Source organism: Gymnogyps californianus, chromosome 2, assembly GCF_018139145.2.
Source record: "Gymnogyps californianus isolate 813 chromosome 2, ASM1813914v2, whole genome shotgun sequence".
In the NCBI taxonomy this organism is placed as follows: Eukaryota; Metazoa; Chordata; class Aves; order Accipitriformes; family Cathartidae; genus Gymnogyps; species Gymnogyps californianus.
The window spans coordinates 25,679,782-25,694,723 of NC_059472.1; positions in this window are offsets into that span (position 1 = coordinate 25,679,782).

Consider the following 14,942-nt stretch of genomic DNA (forward strand, 5'->3'; position numbering starts at 1 on the left):
TGGTGCCTTGAATCAGTTCACTGCATGGTCAGCTGAGCATCAGCGCCAGCACAGGGTGTTAGCACGAGCAAGGGGCTGTGGACTGGAGAGACGGTAGGATCTCCCCGGTTGTGAACAGTAATACATATGTCAGTAGCTTAGCTGTGAAGTGAAGCCACGCGGTAAATACGGGGAGAGTTTTGAGCAGGCAGCGATGTTGAAGTGACAAGGCATCTGTTTGGAAATGAGAGCAAGCCTTTATTTTGTGTCACAGAGATGAGGAGGAGAGGGAGGTTAGGGATCTCAGGGATCTCACTTAAGCCTTATTTATTTTATTGATTAGTGGCTCTTGTGGGTTTACCCTGAGCTTTTCTTCTTCACTTTCCCTCATCTCTAAAGTTCTCTTTGTCTTGAAACTCTGGACCTTGTTTTAAACCCGTGCTATGACTTGAGCAGGATTTATTGTTTGTCAGAGCACCCAAAGGAGGTCATTTAGCTTTGGGTGGAGGCTGAAACTGCTGTTATTTAAGTTTTCAGAAAGAACCCCTAGATAAATGAATCCAGCTCTTTCAGCTGCTGCCAATTCCTGGCAGAAGGGTTACATAAACATACTCTAAACCTCAAGGGTATTATAAATAAATCTTATAAAATATTAACTTTTGTTAATCTCTGAATGAACCAAAATGGTGCTAAACTGATTTAAACCCTTAGTAAGAAAAGAATAAACCAGGTGTCGTATAAAAAACAATAATCCTGACCTCTTTCTCAGTGTGCTGACATTTGTTTCTTATTGTTCTGTACCTCTACTGTTCTCATTAAATTACAATTTTTTTTCTCTGAACAAATATTTCACGTGTCATGTATAGTTATTGAAAAGCTTCTTCAAGTCTGTATAGATTCTAGTAAGTTAGCCTTTTGTGCTGCCAGCACAGTGGGAGTAATGATTTGGCTTAATGTTTTAGTGAGTTTTTAACACTGCATATGAAAATTGAGGCTTAGTAAGGGACGTCTACAAACTTGTTTTAATGATCTCATTGTGTTAAAGAGCACATTTCATCACCTTTTTCGATATTTCTCTCAGAAGCTGAAAGATGATTGCCTGTCTCTCTGATGCGTACTTCTTACTGAAGTATTTTGTCCTGCTGACTCCTCAGATAAAACTCTGAAATCCTTGGGCAGCAATGCTAGTGGCAGCAACGGCTGGTTTAGGTAGAGGTAATTCAGTTATTGTTCTAACCTGGAATTTCTGGAAAAAAACAACTTTTGTGTCAGGAAATACTGATCAGTTATAGCCGACCCTTGTTAAAAGAACATCCAGATATTATTTGTCAACATATAAATGAGAAAAAGAGGCCTTCAGTTGTCCCATGATGGCCAAACAGAGGCTGAAGTTTAGGAGGTCTACATATATTCACGTGCTTGTACCAAAATAAGTCTTCATGCAGAGGAGAATGGGGGAGAGAGAGACCTGCCTCAGAATATCCAATGACAGGAGGCTGAGGTATTCACTGGGATATGGGAGACTGGCACCGGGCTCCCTCATCTGTAGCAACGAGAGCAGAAATATGAACAGTGATCTGACAGGTCTGTTCTCTACGTGCACATGGGCAAGGATATATTCTCCCTCTCTCTCATTTTCCTCTTCTGAATAATCGTGGATTCATTCCAGTATCAGAGTTAAGGAAAAATCTGTGTGTAGTAACAATAGTGCTTCCTGTCCAGTTCCATGCCACAGTGAACAGGCATATGAAGTTATTTTTACCTGGACTACTAAAAATATTCAACCAAAAATCTTTGTTTAAAGGAGTACACAAAGAAAACATGTCTAACTGCAGTCATTTCAGTCCTGGCCACAGAATAATACATTAATGCATGTGGTAACAAGCACTGGGCCACTTTAAAACGCAGTTTTCCCATTTGCCGTGGTTTAAACATCTAAGTCTTTAATTAAAAAGTAGATGGAAAGTTCCAAAAGGATCTTGCAATGAAGGGTTTTCATCTTTGTTGCTGCTGCATTTGTTTATTTTTTGTAGGTTTGTCTGTAGATAAATTGCTGGTAAACTTGCATTTATTTCTTGTTACCATTGTGCTCTTTCACTCCCCAGTTTCAAGTACAAATAAAGGTTGTAAAAGGTCCTATGCTAACAGCAGTGGGAAACAAAGGTCTCCGTGATTTATGGAGGATGAGGACCACTGCATGCTTCCTTGGCTGTGTGCTGCAGGACTGAGCTGGAGTGACTGTCCTTCAGAGTGAAAGGAAACAGCAATTTTTCCTTGTCCACCGGCACCTTTGCCAACTGTGGGCATACTCCACTGCACTCAGTAGGAATTGCTGCTCATCTGATATTCTCCAGCCTCCTGTGGTTTTACCTGAGGTTCAGTTTTACTCCCATGAAACGGATGGATCTGTCCATGCACTTTACATACACCATCAAATAAAGGCCAGATATTACCAATTTTCAATTACTCCTGATTCAGACTGCAGACTTGTGAGTGAAACAGTGGGTTTCCAGGTCATGCAACTTCTGTTGCATGATACCTTTTGATACCTATCTTTTGTTAGGATAGTCTCTTCTCTCTTTTTAGCCAGTAGATTAAAATAGGACTTCTACAGAGAGTAATTCAGAATAAGGACATAGCTTCAGCACTCAGATCATGCTAATTAACCTTAGTGTCTCTACTGGTTGTAGGTTACTGACCCTCTCTGACCAGGAACCTCTCCACAGCTGTGCCACGTTCTTTGAACACACAAACAGGCAGAAGCACAACTTGGAGCCCAGTTTTCACAGGCTTAATGCATCCTAACTGTCCAGCTTCCACTTTGACATCAAAAAAAGACCTTTGCAATTAAGAAGCCTTCGCTATTAATCTACCAAGTTCCTTTGAAAATCTTGCTCTCTGTGGGGACAATGCACTCTCTTCAGAATTTTGTCTCTAGTTTTTCAAGAGCCATCCTAAAACCTCCATACTGTCGTGAGAAGAGATGCCTTATTTGGCTGCCCTTGTGCAGAAGCACAGGCCCACGCAAACACAGTTTGGTTCCATGTTGTTGCCTGGGGTGACATGCATACAATATCAGATGCAAATACAGTGAGTATTTGAATGGAATTCACGAAGTGTATGCTTTTAAGATAAAGTAGAGCCAAGTCCTGCTGCTGCTTTGGATGCAAATGTATTTGTAATGAACTCTTGTTTTTGTATGTATCCCTTATCTTGCACCTGTTATCATCTTCGTTGTAAAAAGCTTAGAGGTAAGCTTGCCAAATGATACGCCCCATCTGTGCTACCTGGGTAAACAGCGTTAGCAAGAAACATGCAAACTGAAAAGCCACAAGTTCTTGACGGACAGGTATCAGCGCTGTTTCTCTGGCTAGCAAGGACAAGGTCTTTGTGTTCTTTCAACAAGTTGCCAACCTTTTCTTGTTTGAAATTCTTGTGAAGTTGTTGGGAGGGAGATGAGAGCGAGAGGAAGCTGGGGGTGTGCAAACTCATTTTTGGTATGCAGGTGAAGTCAACTGCAAATATAACAAGGATTTCAATGCAATCCACCAAGTGAATGTTTTTTTACCAGAACCAAAATAGAGCTAAATGTTGTGTCTGCTGTGTTGGAGGCAGGTGTATTTGTTGTGAACGCTGCTTTTGTTTATATCTTTTTGCTTGGACCCCTGCAAACCAGACTAGCACTCAGAAGGAGGGAAGGTGAATAATCGGAGACTGCGTCACTAGGACTTGTCCCTGACAAATCTGGAAAGAAGCGACAGCAGATATAGCAAGGTGAGAGAGCCCTCAGGCATTTCGGCAAAGAGGGAACAGTACAGGAGAACAACTTGTTCCAGAACCTTATCATGTTCTACTGAAATCTCTACATTTTCCTATGTTTTCTTTTTTTAGGAACTTACAGGAGGGAGCATTATTGAGTAATTAAAGCACAAGGCTGGCAGCTTGGCTTCTGAAGTCCTTTCATTGAGTTCCTGTGGCAACACATGTACTGTCTGCGATGGTGACATCTGAGAGTGGCTGACACTTCATGGTCCCTGGGCCAAGTCATTTTAACTGACTTGCATCTTTAGTGTTCACATCTCAAGGCCTTTTGGGTGCACAGGACACATCACTACTGCATATTAGCAGGGACACTGGGTGGTGTGAGACCTGTCCCACTGAGGAAACATCCAGAGGCCTGTTTCCAGCTTTGCTACCTGAGACCAAGGGGATGAGACCAGCAGCACTCGCTGTGGCTGGGTATGGACCGCTCCCTCTTCTGCATTCATCCTCTGCCTTGCGCTCCCTGCGCAGGCATGCTGGTGCTTGCTGCTTTTGTGTGTTAGAGGCGAGGTAAAGGGTAGAACTTGGCATTGTGAGTGTCCTGTCCTAGACTTTGAGCTGTAAGGGAGTTTGCCCAATGCCATTTCACCAAAACAAGAGGCAGAAGTAGGACCCACATTCCTTTTGATGCATGCCACATGGAGTCTCTATCGGCGAGAACTAGGAAGGGTACCGCACCCTGATCTGCCCAGGCCTTGTCAGTCAGTTAGGATAATTCATAAACTGGTTACCCTGGCAGAGTCCAAGATGACAGCGTCTTTTAGCACTTGGATACCTTCCACCAGACACAAGCAGGAACTTCTGCTGTCTTCTGCTGTTTAAAAAACTGATGGCCTGAGGGGATCCTTCTTCATTATGGTCAATTCAGCCTGACCCCTGACCTGTCCAGGAACTTTAACCAGGCTCCAAACTCTTGCACGGTTGAGTGTGCTGCCAGGCAGCTGAGCAAAATATTACAGATTTGCTGGCAGTGCTACAGCATCCCAAGCACCCTTACTGCCTCCAAGGCCCTTGTAACAGCTTGTAAAAGGGCTCAGAGAAAACTTTCCGTGCAGAACAGGCACTCCTGGGGTGTTGCAGGCCAGGCAGTGTGCCATTTGCCGGGGATGAGACAATGCTTTGGGAAGCTCACCTGTAACCAATGGCTGGCAGCAACATGTCCAAAAGTTGTAGAGCTGCAAGGACACAGACACAGATTCATTCCACCTTGACTTTTGCTCTCTGCCTCCCACTGGCAGCCTCCTTCCCTGCTCATGGTATGAAACTAGGCTCTTCTCCTCTCTCCTTCCTTCATCCCAGCCCCTCATGGCAGGTGCCAGGCAGTCCCCGTGAGAGCAGGCTGTGCACTCAGCTGCTTAGCAGGAGAGTGCCCCAAACCCTGCAAGCTTCTTTTTGAAAAAAGTTTCTTTTTGAAACCCATTGTGCAAGGGTCCAAGGCTGCCAACCCAACTGAAATATCCTTAAATGATTTGACGATTTTATACAGTGCAGACATAAGGAACAATTGTAGGGACAGGACTGCAGAATACAGTGTAGAGACACCCACATAGGCTCCTGAGACAGTGCAGCACTTGTTCTATTTATGCTCATTTTAAAATGATTGTTGAGAGGATACAGGTTTTCCTGGGGTTGGTCCCTGAGGTGAGTAAGGGATGCTGATGTGCAAGAGATGCTATGACAGCTGGCTCTACCAAGATAATGGTACCTACGGCCATGCACAGAAACAGGATTTTGGGTGCCTAAGAATTTTTCCTGACAAAATCTTGGGCACTTACAGCTCCTCGGATCAGCAGGCAGGGCCTGAATGTCCAGTGAAACTGCTTTCTGCCTAGCCTTTACTTTAGGCAACCATGTCCCCTTCTGAAACCCAGCCCAGTTCCTCAGAGGTTACACAGAGTGCTTCCACCCTGTCACATTGGTCTGCTCCATCTCACATCGGGATCCTGCTCTTTCAGCCATCCACATGAGCATTCATGTTTGCATGTTTTCCCCTTATATGACAAAAGGAAGCCCAAGCATGGGGTAGAGAATAGCTCTAGTTGGCTCTGGTTTGAACAGGGGGGGTGGACTAGATGATCTCCAGAGGCACCTTCCAGCCTCTAAACAGAATCCGCTGATTCTGTCATTCTGTGACTGTGAAAAATGTAAATGATAGTACCAGTCCTCACTGGATCGACAGAAAGCACTTGAGTATGCTTGGGCAGAGTATGTACAATGCAGTGGAAACTGAAAGTACTGAAGAAGCCTGCAGAGGAAACAAGGAGGCTGATATTTTGGTTGTGGACACCAAAGTAACTGAAGTAACTTACCAAGTGCTTCAGGGAAGTGGATAGATAGTAAAATATCCATGTTGCCAGGGAACAATGTCAAATTTATTTGCAAGGGTTGGGAGTCTTTTTTTCTTTCCATGCCCTGGCCCTGAGCATGTGAGGAAGCTGCAAGGCAGAGCCATCACAGGTAGGGAAACTTCACGTCGTTCAGCAGTTAGCATCCTTGCTGGTTTACAGATGGCGTTGCTGCTCCTCAAAGAGAATCTCTCCCAACTCTACTTGGCCAAAGCGATTTGCCAGATGCAGGGGGCCTAGGAGAGGGAACACAGGAACAGAGGGCAGGAACTGGGAGGATCTTCTGCAGAGGATTCAGGGCACAAACATACATGGGATTTGTAATACTGAAATCTGCAGTGGTAGGTAGAAACATTATCCCCCAAAAGTGCCCCTTATCAGCCAACCATAATAACTAGCGAAGTACAGCAGTTGCTCGAAAAATGAGATGCCTAGCTACTGCCCTGCTTTTCACTTCTTCACATTTTTCTGGTGATGTGGGATCTCAAAGCATTTCTAAAACACCTTTTAAAAACCAACTGTTTTCAAATCCACAAACAGTCCAGAGTTCAGTTCTGAGCATTATAAATGGTCGTGCTAATTAAATGCAGCTAAAATAGCGAAAAGAGTTGCAGGGCAGACAAGATCAATGACAAAACACCGTTAGAGAGCACAGAAGGGGAAAAAGTGCTGATGTAGAAAGGTGATTTATGGCGATTCTCTGGTTGCTGAAACAGAAGAATTATTGAGAACCTTAAGGAGAAAGGAGCTTTAGGTTGGAAGATTGACGACTAAAATCCATGGGGCAGTAATCCTTTCTGCATCAGTATGGCAAAGCTTCAGTTCTGGGAGGCAGGTCAATGTAGGTCAACACTTGCACTGGAAATGCTAAGCTAGGGAACTTCTCTGGTCGCCTCCTTCCCCCACGTTGCCTCCTCCCCCCCCTCCTTTGACAAAGGGAAGCCAGTGGATTTTGGCGTTGCGATTTCACGTACTGAGCATTCAGCTCCACTGTCTTATTCCTAACGAAAGACTTCAGCACTAGGCAGCCTGATGCAAAGACAAAGTAAGTTACCCCGAGTATGGTGATTCTTATTTTAGCCTAGAGTTAGCAAGTTATTAAATGTGGCTGGCATTGGGATTTGGCATCTGTGAGTGTAGGGGGTCCTTTTCTCACCTTTTATCCTATATGGGCTGTTATCATCTTTTAACATAAAAACATTTCAAGATCCATCTCATACACATACACAGCTGTGAGTTATTCACACACAAATGTGAGTTACTTTGTGGCCCCCCAGTAGCTGCATTGAAAATAAAGCGAGGAGAAACTTTTATTCAAAGTGCCATTTTTACACTTTCCTATAATCTGAAAACATTGTGTGAAAAGATCGTCACTCCATGTTCTACACAATAAGTAATATTCCAGCCTGATCTGTAATTCCATTGCAACACAGGATGAGAATCTGGGAAGAGTTAGCATGTTGATTTTTGAAACTTTTAAATTTCTTTTGGATTAATGGAATTACATATTTGAACAATCATACTGTTATGTTTGGACAGTTATATTATTTTATGACCATCACAGGCTGTAATTAGACATAGTTGTCTCACTTTAAAGATACCATTTTCTTTGTTTCAGGAGGTTTCAGCCAGCAATTATTGCAATTGGATGGCATTTCAATAGCCGGTCTCTAGCAAACTCCTATGATGAGTCACAGCATCAGCAAAACATGGCAAGTGTGGTGGTGTAATGTCATGTAACAGCAAGTCAGTGTCTTCTGCTAATATTTTAATGACAACCCTCTCAAGTAGACCAAGTTTTCAGAAAGTGTTTGTTATTCACACATAATGATCTGGGTTGCAAAAACACCCTTGGAGGACAGAGCTAATAAAATAAGCAGCTAGTTAGTACAAACTTCTTAATTTAATTTTATTGTGTGGAAAGAAGCATAGTTTTCTCGCATGAGAAAGGCACTGCTGTTGTCTGGAAAGTTTCCATATGGCCCTGCAGCTTTCAGATTGCTCCAGTCAAAGGTGTCAATCAGAAGTTTGCTGCACTTTCACTGTTGTTGACTTGTATGTCTATATGTATTTCACAGATTGGCTTTATTTGAAAAGCAATGTATAGCTGTAAAGTATTAGTCATTAATCTGGCACCATTTAGCTGCAAAGTATCAATCGTTAATCTGGCATCATGATGTGCTGGGTTTGCATTCTAATTTCCTTTGTCTTGATTGTAAAATAATGTTATTGCAAACAAAATGCAAGCTCACTTTTTGTTTCCTCTGTTCCAGAGATGCATTTCAGAAGCTGCCTGTTGTGCTCCTTTCCATCAGAGAAGCAAGCAAACCTGCCCAGCTCAGTGAGCCGCTGCACTGCTTCCTGCTCGCCATGACTAACGCAATTACACCAGAAGGAAGTTTAGAATAATTTCGTTAGCATTTGGAGCACGAGGTTCATCTTCAGCCAGACCTCAGACCATGCTTTCCACAGTGTTTGGATCACTGAAATACTCTTATATAAGCCTAATTGACACAATTAGAAGAATGACTCCTTACAGATGTGTGTTGCTGTAGCAACCTGGGAGGAGGGCAGCCAAAGTGCCCTCCATATTTAGCAAAATAATATTAATCATAATAGGTAGAAGCACTTTATCCTTTTTATAAGGAACTTGCTCAGGAGCCAAGTGCCTTCGCATGTTGCAACAAGGATCACTGTAATGGAGTTGAAATAATTTGAAGGCGAGCTAAAATTCTCTCAGTAATAACCAAAATTACATGGAGACAGAAACATAGTCAAATGTTGCCCAAATCTCCCAGGTTATAGGCAGGAGGATTAGCTGTTCAAGGCTTTGATTCTACCGCTGTAGGAACACTGAGGGGAAGAAAAAAAACCACCAAAAGCATCCATGGAAGCAGGAGGAGGCCTAAATTGCTGAGCTTGTCTTAGGTTTATTGTACCGAAGGGCCCAGTCATCCAGTGAGAGCACTGTGGGCAGACTTTGAATCCACCTGCCACCTTCTTTGTGTTAGAGGGACTCCAAGTCACTCCGTGTTGTTGGCAGTGGGTATGGATATGTATGCAAGTGTTGATGGACGCCGGCAGCGTGATGAAAAGGTAACAGGTTTCCTGCTTCCCCTGCGGCACACCGGAGCAGGAACAGCTGCTTTGCAGAGTAGATCCAAATGGGTTTATTTCTGAATCCGTCTTGCCTGTCGCAGTAAACTTGCACATTTTGTCCAAACCGCACGGTCTCTTTGAAGTGTCAAAGGGACCATGCGAATTACCTGAGACTCACGACTTAAGACGTGTTTTCATGAAATCTTTTGATTTGAAGCCAATGATAAGTATTTTGACTGGTATGATTGTCGCTTCAAAGTTATTATTTTAACTAGCACCGTTTTAAACTTTGTCTTGATGTCTTTGCAACTTGAACAGTCACATTGTGTTGCTATGGAGTACAAGAAAAACCTGAAGTCAGTGCTGACTGGGACTGAATAATGGGTTTTCCATTTCCAAGATGAAGAAGCAAGTGAATAGCATGAATAAACAAACAAGTCTGAAAAAAACCAAATACTCATCTTTTGGATGATCATGGAAAATACAGATGAAAAGGGATCTCAAGAAGTCATCTATACCATCCCACTCTCTACAGATGGATGAATTTTATCTCTATCATTCCTGACTAAGTTTTATCTGATCTCTTTTTAAAAAGATTTACAATCCCCAGGCAATCTAGCTTAATGCATCACTAGCCTTATTTTTAGAAAGTTTTTCCTAATGTCTAACCAAAGTCTATTTCTGCTGCAATGGAATGTCTTATTAATCTGCAATATCTTTATTTTTGAAGGCTGCTCTCATATTTCTGTCAGATTTCTCTTCACTAGAGCCAGGACCCCCTGTTTCTCCGATCTTCCCATGTGTTTTTCTAGAGCTCTGATCATACACATTGCTCTCCTCTGTAGTCTGATGAGTGTTTTGTCTCTCCCAAGCATGGTGCCCCAAGCCAGGCTCAGAGCTCCAGCTGAGCTTTGCCAATACTGAGAAAACTGGAAGAATTACTTCTCGTATTTTATAGCCTCTATTTATATTTGTACCTCTCAGTATGTAGTTTGATTTTTTTGAAAGAGTACGCAACCTCCAGAATATTTCTGCAGGGCTGCTCCCTACTTATTTGCTCCTCAGTCTGTGTTTTTGCAGTGGATTATTCTTGACCAGACAGAAAATCTTGGATTTCCTATTCTTAAATAGGATCTTATTTTTCTTCACTAACAATCCCAGCTATGTAGTTAACTAATGTGACATTGCTCAGTTGAATATTAAGCTTATATTTCTTCCAACTTACTTTCAAATTTTTTTGAGCTTTATCATGCTGTTTTGTGCTTGGAATCTATAAACCTTCAGCTTTGCTCTAATTATAGTTCCAGAGCCCAGGTACAGTATGTTCATGTGCAGCCTGCACGTGGCCCCTTCACTTGTCCTATTCCAGGTACGGTGGTATGATTATAGCTGTTTGACCTGTTGCACCATTGGAAGCTCAGCTTGTCCTGATAATGGCACAGTTATGTTTACTGTCCTTGCAGCTCTGGCAATTACATCTCATTACACCACCTTAATTATTCAAGCACTGACATTTGAGTGATAATATGTCTAAAATTCAGGTACAGAGAAAAAGAGTTCTTTCAACTTCAGCATCTTTTGTTTAGCCCTTCTCTTGAACTGCCTATTTTCTCACAACACATTCCTCACTCTGCCACAACCAGTCATGATGTTTTTCCGAAAACCCTGGAAGACACTCTAAGGCCCTGCTTCTGCCAGGAATTTTTTTATAAAAAACATTTCTAATATTTGAGCACTTTCACCACAGCAGGATGAAAGATGTATCTTTAAAATACATCAGGTAGCATGTTTTGAAGCACTGGCACAGGCGAGGCAAATGGCTCTTAGCACATCAGCTGTTGGGGTTGAGCCCTGGGGGATACCAGGTGCTTGGAGACTGAGGGCATCGCTGTCGAGTTGTCACATTCTGTCACACTGTCACTCATAGCCAAGAAAGTGCCGTTTTGGTGTATATGTTTAAAGCATACTAACTTGCTTTCTCTAGGTTTTGGACCTCACACCAGCTGAACCATCAGCTGGAAGAATACCCCAGAGAGCAGCTCTACTTCACCTTATCCAAGAACCTTTCCAACAACTTACAGCTATTTGAAAAGTTCTTAGACAGCCTATAGTAAAAAGGGTTAAATGCAAACAACTCTCTTGCATCATCCTGGTGGAGTGCCTGACTACCTGACCACATCCTAGGTATGAGGAACTGAGGCAAAGTTACGTAGTCTGCCCAAAGCCACGCAACAGGTTAACAACTAGATCTGGAACTACAGGTCTCTTGCTGTAATGGCTGGACAAGATGATCTTGTTGGCAAGTTTTACTGAAATCTCTGCTGTCATCTGGGGAGTTATATTGTTATGCAGGGAAGCTATACCTTGCTGTGAACACTAACTTTTCCAGACTGGAAGGGCATGTGGCAGGATCTCTCTTGCCTGGAGGCTTCATTAGTACAAATCTTGCAGAGACTGAGACCTCATTAATTTGTTATTGCACAGAGCCAGTTTTAAAATGCTATCTGAAAAGAGCTCTTCAGATGACTATAATATTAGATTCTGAGTTGCAGTGATTCAGTATGCAACGATGACGCTTGCACCTGGCTTCTGTGAAATGCTTAGCTCAACAGACAAGACCTCCCACGGTATTTATTCGTTCAGCAGAGCTCAGCTGGCACAGAGTGCTGGCGTTCATTGTGTCTGACCTAAGCAAGAAAGGGAACCTGTCAATAAGTGCTTGGGATCCCAAGTCAATTCCTCCATGTGTAAACTACATATGCACACATATATACTGTAATACACTGTATAAATAATTCGTGAAATACACAGAGACACACATATATATTTGTGTATATATACCGTGATAAAATTAGGTTTGAACATGCGAGCTAAGGATGTTGTGAAGTATTGATTGGCTTTGTTACCAATGCAGTGCCTGAGACCTGGCAGCAGGAAAGGTCATGTCTTTTTTATCCACTGTGATTCTCTCAGGCTCCATTGCAATGGACATTATTTGATCTTCTCTCAGAAGTACTTGGCCTTTCTTTTTTAATCTATTGGGGCCAGTCTGAGCTATGTTGAGAAATGTTGGGCTCAGTATTTGCAAGAAACATCCATGACCGAAAAGAATAACAATGCAGAATCATGGTATGTGGCCTTGTACCCTACAAAGACTAAGAGATCTTTCAAAAATAATGGTAATTTGCAATTGGATGGAGTCTTACAGTTGAAATCCAAGCACATCCAAGCATATGATGTGATTCATATTACTTGGTGCTAAACTGATGTTGCTAATTCTTTTGTAACTCGTCACAACAGAACAAAGATAGTGCTCACTATTTTAGGAAGCATATGAATCAGTGGGATAGCCGAAAGGAAACAAATGGGTCGCTGGTGAGACTAAAAATGCCTCAGAGATGTGAACAGTGTGTGTCTGCTGACTCTGCGGTTGTGCAGAAAAATTCAAGGAAGGGTTTTAAGCATGGCTAGCCACACAACAAAACATGCTTTGGGCTGACAATTTAAGGAGGAAACTCTCTTGCACACTGTCTGTCATTCCCACATGATTTAAAATACAGATATGCTACAGACAGAGAAACCTACTTATCTTCTCACTGAACATAAACTGACAATCATTACAAAGATAAATCCAGCATAGGAAAACAAATTATAGCACCAAGGTAAGTTCCTCCTAAGCTCAACCTGTAGTAGTTGATCAAGCAGACTTGCCTATACATTGCCTGCGGGATGCCCATCATCCTAACATCACCACTGAAATAAAGAACAAAAAAAATGAAGCGTTAATAACCATGGTAATAACCCATCAAACATCTGAAGCATGTAGGAATTTCATAAATGTAACAAATGCATGTTCAATGCCATAGTCAAAAATTCATGGGTCATTTCTCCTTTGGATGATAAGAACACTTTACTTGACTGTCTTAGGCAGGAGGTGTGCTTCTGGAAAGCCTCTCTAATCACAGGGCAAGGAAGAAAACAGTAGAAGAGCATTATTCCTAGTTGTAACCAGAGGTACAATAGGGTCTTTTATTACCAAGTGCTGAAGGAGAGGACAGGTTCAGGCAAAAGCAGTGAAAATATGCTGGACTTTTTCTAGTACGAGAGACAAATAAGAAAGAGGACAGACATTCCTAATGGAAAATGTTTGATGAATGCCTCTGGGCTCAGGAGAAAAATCATTCACATAATGACACAAGACCAGGCATCTGCCTTTGGCTCGCTGCTGGCTGGCACTGTGGTGTGGCACTACCTGGTGAGACGCCCGACACACTCCAGCCCAAGCTAACAATTCAAATGCTGTCACTGAAGGTTCTCTAGAAAAAAGCGGAGTTATTCAGACCATGGAAATCTATACTGACTTCTGAGAGGATTTTTATTTTGATGGAACGGAGGAAAAGAGCTCAATGTGTGCCTAAAACTTACCGTTATTTTTTTTAATCTGGCTATGATTTACAATGGCTTCCTGCCAATGGCAATTTGAAGACAGAATTATACCTGGTTTTGCTCTCGAACAATATGAAAAGCAGGAATTGCATTTTGACAGTTTCTAAGGAAAAAGAGTTTTTTCTAATCAAGGACTCTTTTCTGAAAAGGACGACAGGTTTAATGTCTTAAGACAATAGTTCTTCCACAGAAAACTGAATCCCCCAACTTTTTCAGTCTGGTTTGGAGGATCGTATCCAGTAATTTCTGCCTCCTTGGATCTCGCTCAGCCAGATCATGAGGCTCCTAGTCATGTCAAAATTAGATTCTTGAATTTGCTGAGTTCATGCTCTAGAAATACAGAAACAGGTTTCTAACACCTGTTTTGCATAAAAGTCTGGAAAGGCCTGCACTTACTCAAAATTTTAACTTGCTGTTTGTGAAAATAACATTAGAAACTTGTGACTTACAGCAGGAACAATCAATCTGGCATCTTTAAGCCAATGTTGCAGAAACCTTTGCACTAACTAAAGTCGGAAGAAGAGCAGAAAAGGAAGTGCCTGTTTTCATTGACGCTGATGTTTAAATCTAGAAGTCCACTTTCAAAAAAGGGATTGACATTTGTGCAAGGATACAAATGTCAGACTGTGCTTTTTTAAGCTCGGATCTGTTCAGACTGCTCGTGCTTTAAACAACAGGTTTGAAGTGTTTGTACCTAAATTTGGACAGAAAAGCTTGGACTCTTTTGAACAGCAGCTAATATCTTTTCCATAGGGGAAAAAAAAAAATCATTGTGGTTAATCATAAACTTGAGATATTTTTTAAATTATGAACCCCTGCTATTTCTGCATATTGCATTCAGCAGGACAGACCAAAATCTATCTGACAGCAGTGATCTTGCAGAATCGGGCAGGATCTCTTCCCGTACAGCACAGGACCTTCTGCCACAGCCAGATGGAAGCCATGGGGCAGAAGGCATTAGACTTGGTCTTAATCACAGTTAGGTTCAGGGTATCAGTTTGTAACTGGACATTAAACTGAAACTTTGGTTTTGGTAGCTGTGCTGCACTGACCTTAAACCAATGACACACATATCAGCAAAGATGAATAGTGTGGAGGTTCCTGTACAGATACGCCAAGTTCATGCTGCATGGGAACAACGGATTTGTTCATGCAAGTCACTCAGAATGATATAAAGTGTTTTGTTACACATCGTCTGGAAAGAATTTTTATATCTCTTTGTCTGGAGGATATGTCTTCTCCAAAGTTTAG